The following is a 7,500-nucleotide window of genomic DNA, read 5'->3' as shown; positions in this document are numbered from 1 at the left end:
TGCCACGTACTGGTCCACAGGTAAAAATACCTGTGACTGCCTCTGACTGACTGACTGACTGACTGAAATCAGACATCTTCCTGCACACATCAACTAACTTGACCCTCCCAAAAAAATAAGAACAGGTTAATGGTTATCAGTCAAAACAAGCAATACAAAGAAACAAGCGGAATACGCTTGTTCCAACAAAGCCACTTAACCTGACACCCCACTATCTCAAGAAAAAAAATATCAAAAAAATTTTTTCTTTTTTTAAACAGCACTTCTCTTACTCTCCTCCGATGCTGCCACAAACCTGCCAGTCAAAAAGTGCCGAATCCTGTCACGGTCGCCATTGCTACGGACCGACTTGATGGTTTATCAGGTTCTTTAAATTTTAAGGCGTTCGGGACTGGAAAACTGGCAGAGATGGAGACTAGCAACGGAGGGAGGAACTTAAGCAAAATAAAGTAACCTTAAACTAGTTTATTATGATTACATATTTACACATATACATATGAGTCAGTAAGTCAGTCAAAATTAACATTAATACAAAGTTAAATAAATCAAAATATGAAAATGAGAAACATCTTACAAGAGCAGTAAAATATTACATTACTTAAATGTGTGACTCTAAACAATTCCAAGAATTAGGCAGAACAAGGCATCTATAGGTCAACCTTCAAAGGTCACACTCCACCTAAGGAGATTACAGCTTACGACTCAACAACAGACAAACCTATACACAAGGTCATCAATACAGCTCCATGCTGCCAATGAGGTTAACCCTCCACACAGTGTCGTTCTCCAGCTGACAAAAATACACTAATGATGCCCAGTGGAGCCACACTCCACATGACGTCGTCTTCCATACGACGAAAACACACTAATTCTGGCCAAAGCTGCTGCCCAAGGAGATCACACTCGACACGTTGTCCTCTCTACGACGAAAACACACTAATGCTGCGGCCCAGTGATGTCATACTCGACATGTCGTCCTCTCGACAGTGAAAAGAAGCCAGTGCTGGCGAAAGGCTGCTGACCTCCAACTTGAAGATCATATTCCGTCTGACGGCTTCAAATCAAATAACCAGGTATCAAGTACGTGACACTGCCACGTACTGGTCCACAGGTAAAAATACCTGACTGCCTCTGACTGACTGACTGACTGACTGAAATCAGACATCTTCCTGCACACGTCAACTAACTTGACCCTCCAAAAAATAAGAACAGGTTAATGGTTAACAATCAATACAAGCAATACAAAGAAACAAGTGGAATACGCTTGTTCCAACAAAGCCACATAATCTGACACATCACTATCTCAAGAAAAAAAAATTAACAATTTTTTTTTTTAAACAGCACCTCTCTTACTCTCCTCCGATGCTGCCACGAACCTGCCAGTCAAACAGTGCCAAATCCTGTCACGGTCGCCATTGTTATGAACCGACTTGATGGTTCATCAGGTTCTTTAAGTTTTAACCCATTCGGGACTGGAAAAAATAGCAGAGATAGAGACTAGCAACGGACGGAGGAACTAAAGCAAAATAAAGCAACCTTAAACTAGTTTATTATAATTACATACTTACACTTATACAAATGAGTCAGTAAGTCAGTCAAAAAATTAACATTAATACAATTGAATCATAAAATATGAAAATAATAAAAATCATGAGAGCAATAAAATATTACATTACTCAAATGCGTGACTTCTAAACAATTCTGAGAATTAGGCAAAACAAGGCATCATTAGGTCAACCTTCAAAGATCATACTCCACCTAAGGAGATTACAGCTTACGACTCAACAACAGACAAACCTATACACAAGGTCATCAATACAGCTCCATGCTGCCAATGAGGTTAACCCTCCACACAGTGTCGTTCTCCAGCTGACAAAAATACACTAATGATGCCCAGTGGAGCCACACTCCACAGGACGTCGTCCTCCATACGACGAAAACACACTAATTCCGGCCAAAGCTGCTGCCCAAGGAGATCACACTCGACACGTTGTCCTCTTGACGACGAAAACACGCTAATGCTGCGGCCCAGTGATGTCATACTCGACATGTCGTCCTCTCGACGGTGAAAACAAGCCAATGCTGGCCAAAGGCTGCCGACCTCCAGCTCGAAGATCATACTCCGTCCGACAGCTTCAAATCAAATAACCAGGTATCAAGTACGTGACACTGCCACGTACTGGTCCACAGGTAAACATACCTGACTGCCTCTGACTGACTGACTGACTGACTGAAATCAGCCATATCCAGCACACCTCAACTAACTTGACCCTCCAAAAAAAAATAAGAACAGGTTAATGGTTAACAATCAATACAAGCAATACAAAGAAACAAGCGGAATACGCTTGTTCCAACAAAGTCACTTAATCTGACACATCATTATCTTAAGAAAAAAAAATTAATAAATTTTTTTTTTAAAGCACCTCTCTTACTCTCCTCCGATGCTGCCACGAACCTGCTAGTCAAACAGTGCCGAATCCTGTCACGGTCACCATTGTTACGAACCGACTTGATGGTTCATCAGGTTCTTTAAGTTTTTAGGCATTCGGGACTGGAATAAATAGCAGAGATAGAGACTAGCAACGGAGGGAGGAACTAAAGCAAAATAAAGTAACCTTAAACTAGTTTATCATAATTACATATTTACACTTATACAAATGAGTCAGTAAGTCAGTCAAAAAATTAACATTAATACAATTAAATCCTAAAATATGTAAATAATAAAAATCATGAGAGCAATAAAATATTACATTACTTAAATGCGTGACTTCTAAACAATTCCGAGAATTGGGCAAAACAAGGCATCATTAGGTCAACCTTCAAAGGTCACACTCCACATAAGGAGATTACAGCTTACGACTCAACAACAGACAAACCTATACACAAGGTCATCAATACAGCTCCATGCTGCCAATTAGGTTAATCCTCCACACAGTATTGCTCCCCAGCTGACAAAAATACACTAATGATGCCCAGTGGAGCCACAATCCACAGGACGTCGTCCTCCATACGACGAAAACACACTATTTCCGGCCAAAGCTGCTGCCTAATGACGTCACACTCGACACGTCGTTCTCTGGACGACGAAAAAACGCTAATGCTGCTACCCAGTGATGTCATACTCGACATGTCGTCCTCTCGACGATGAAAACACGCCAATGCTGGCCAAAGGCTGCCGACCAACAACTCGAAGATCATACTCCGTCCGACGGCTTCAAATCAAATAACCAGGTATCAAGTACGTGACACTGCCACATACTGGTCCACAGGTAAACATACCTGACTGCCTTTGACTGACTGACTGATTGAAATCAGACATCTTCCTGCACACGTCAACTAACTTGACCCTCCGAAAAAATAAAGAACAGGTTAATGGTTATCAGTCAAAACAAGCAATACAAGGAAACAAGCGGAATACGCTTGTTCCAACAAAGCCTCTTAACCTGACACCTCACTATCTCAAGTTAAAAAAAATTAACAATTTTTTTTTTTAAACAGCACCTCTCTTACTCTCCTCCAATGCTGCCACGAACCTGCCAGTCAAACAGTGCCGAATCCTGGCAAGGTCGCCATTGTTACGAACCGGCTTAATGGTTCATCAGGTTCTTTACGTTTTAAGCATTCGGGGCTGGAAAAACTGGCAGAGATAGAGACTAGCAACGGAGGGAGGAGCTAAAGCAAAATAAAGTAACCTTAAACTAGTTCATTAAAATTACATATTTACACTTATACAAATGAGTCAGTAAGTCAGTCAAAATTAACATTAATACAAAGTTAAATAATATAAAATATGAAAATAAGAAACATCTTACAAGAGCAGTAAAATATTACATTACTTAAATTTGTGACTCTGAACAATTCCGAGAATTAGGCAGAACAAGGCATCTAAAGGTCAACCTTCAAAGGTCACACTCCACCTAAGGAGATTACAGCTTACGACTCAACAACAGACAAACCTATGCACAAGGTCATCAATACAGCTCCATGCTGCCAATGAGGTTAACCCTTCACACAATGTCGTTCTCCAGCCGACAAAAATACACTAATGATGCCCAGTGGAGCCACACTACACATGACGTCGTCCTCCATACGACGAAAACACACTAATTCCGGCCAAAGCTGCTGCCCAAGGAGATCACACTCGACACGTTGTCCTCTCTACGACGAAAACACGCTAATGCTGCGGCCCAGTGATGTCATACTAGACATGTCGTCCTCTCGACGGTGAAAACAAGCCAATGCTTGCCAAAGTCTGCCGACCTCCAACTCGAAGATCATACTCCGTCCGACGGCTTCAAATCAAATAACCAGGTATTAAGTACGTGACACTGCCACGTACTGGTCCACGGGTAAACATACTTGACTGCCTCTGACTGACTGACTGACTGACTGAAATCAGACATCTTCCTGCACACATCAACTAACTTGACCCTCCAAAAAAATAAGAACAGGTTAATGGTTAACAATCAATACAAGCAATACACAGAAACAAGCGAAATACGCTTGTTCCAACAAAGCCACTTAATCTGACACATCACTATCTCAAGAAAAAAAAATTAACAATTTTTTTTTTAAACAGCACCTCTCTTACTCTCCTCCGATGCTGCCACGAACCTGCCAGTCAAACAGTGCCGAATCCTGTCACGGTCGCCATTGTTACGAACCGACTTGATGGTTCATTAGGTTCTTCAAGTTTTAAGGCATTCGGGACTGGAAAAAATAGCAGAGATAGAGACTAGCAACGGAGGGAGGAACTAAAGCAAAATAAAGTAACCTTGAACTAGTTTATTATAATTACATATTTACACTTATACAAATGAGTCAGTAAGTAAGTCAAAAAATTAACATTAATACAATTAAATCATAAAATATGAAAATAATAAAAATCATGAGAGCAATGAAATATTACATTACTTAAATGTGTGACTTCTAAACAATTCCGAGGATTATGTAAAACAAGGCATCATTAGGTCAACCTTCAAAGGTCACACTCCACCTAAGGAGATTACAGCTTACGACTCAACAACAGACATACCTATACACAAGGTCATCAATACAGCTCCATGCTGCCAATTAGGTTAATCCTCCACACAGTGTTGCTCCCCAGCTGACAAAAATACACTAATGATGCCCATTGGAGCCACACTCCACAGGACGTCGTCCTCCATACGACGAAAACACACTAATTCCGGCCAAAGCTGCTGCCTAATGAGGTCACACTCGACACGTCGTCCTCTCGACGACGAAAATACTCTAATGCTGCTACCCAGTGATGTCATACTCGACATGTTGTCCTCTCGACGATGAAAACACGCCAATGCTGGCCAAAGGCTGCCGACCACCAACTCGAAGATCATACTCCTTTCGACAGCTTCAAATCAAATAACCAGGCATCAAGTACCTGACGCTGCCACGTACTGGTCCACAGGTAAGCATACCTGACTGCCTCTGACTGACTGACTGACTGACTGATATCAGACATCTTCCTGCACACGTCAACTAACTTAACCCTCCAAAAAAAATAAGAAAAGGTTAATGGTTATCAGTCAGAACAAACAATACAAAGACACAAGCGTAATACGCTTGTTCCAACAACGCCACTTAACCTGACATATATATATATATATATATATATATATATATATATATATATATATATATATATATATATACATATATATATATATATATATATATATATATATATATATATATATATATATATATATATATACATATATATATATATATATATATATATATATATATATATATATATATATATATATATATATACACATATACATATATATATATATATATATATATATATATATATATATATATACACATATATATATATATTTATATATATATATACGTACAGTATATATATATATATATATATATATATATATATATATATATATATATATATATATACGTGCAGTATATATATATATATATATATATATATATATATATATATATATATATATATATATATATATATATATATATACACATACATATATAGATATATATACATATATATACATATATTTACATATATATATATATATATATATATATATATATATATATATATATATATATATATATATATATATACTGTATATATATAAACATATATATATATATATATATATATATTTATACATATATATATATATATATATATATATATATATATATATATACATACATATATATATATATATTTATATATATATATATATATATATATATATATATATATATATATATATACATACATGTATATATATATATATATATATATATATATATATATATATATATATATATATATATATATATATATATATACATACATGTATATATATATATATATATATATATATATATATATATATATATATATATATATATATATATATATATATATATATACTGTATATATATATTCTGTATATACAAATATCATCATCATCTACATGATCATCAGCGTCATCACCATCATCATCATGACCGGCCATAACTAGTCCAATGCAGGATATAGGCCTCAGACATGTCTTTCCGCTAGCGTTTGTTTATGGCAGTTTATACTCATAAACTACAGAAACAGACTAATATGAAGATCAGGGATGTGGAAATAATTAGCAAACAAGTTTTCGTCAAAAGATAATTCAGATTGAGAATCAGCAGCTGAGTACAAGTCAGGAGAACAATACTCGAAACAAGGTAGAAATAAACGATTAGATAATTTTCTCACGATCGATAACCAAATATCTTGAAAGTTTTTGTCAATATTCAATTAATTTCAGTACAATTGAAGAAGAAACAGATAAGATTTGATTCACCAAAGTTGAAGTTATAAATAAGAATCCTACCTGGAATTTTAGTTGATTAGTATGTAGCTAAAGAGACATCTTTATTGCAAAGATCTAGATGTTGAGAAGCCACACTCCTTGACATACTTACAGTCATATATTGGGTTTTGTTGGGCATTGAAATTCATACCAGATTACTTAAACCCTGATTTTAATTACGCTAGATCTCTATCAAGGGATTTATCAATCACAGTTTTACATTTAGGAGATGCAATTAATGTAAAGAGAATGGCATCATCTACATCTACCAATTTTTTTTTAAGCTAAACCGCATTGGACATATACTGTATATCATGAAAAATAAGAGAATGAGAACAAAACCTAAAGGAACCCCATATAAAACGCTCCTAATATCACTACTTTTTCTACCAACAGGTACTCTTAACAATCTATAACAGGAAAAGATAATAATTATGCTAGGTAAAGGCCAATTTACTCACATCTATCAATGTTGAAAACAGGGACTTCCTAATATAGATGGTCAAAAGCTTCTCAAAAGTTTCGGTCAATCATACAAACTTCTAAAATATAATCAAAGAATCTATACAAAGCATTGCATATTGCAAGAAGAACATCATATGCTCAAAGTCATTGATAAAGACAGAAG

The sequence above is a fragment of the Palaemon carinicauda genome, chromosome 1, assembly GCF_036898095.1.
Source record: "Palaemon carinicauda isolate YSFRI2023 chromosome 1, ASM3689809v2, whole genome shotgun sequence".
In the NCBI taxonomy this organism is placed as follows: Eukaryota; Metazoa; Arthropoda; class Malacostraca; order Decapoda; family Palaemonidae; genus Palaemon; species Palaemon carinicauda.
Note: the sequence above shows the minus strand (reverse complement) of the source record.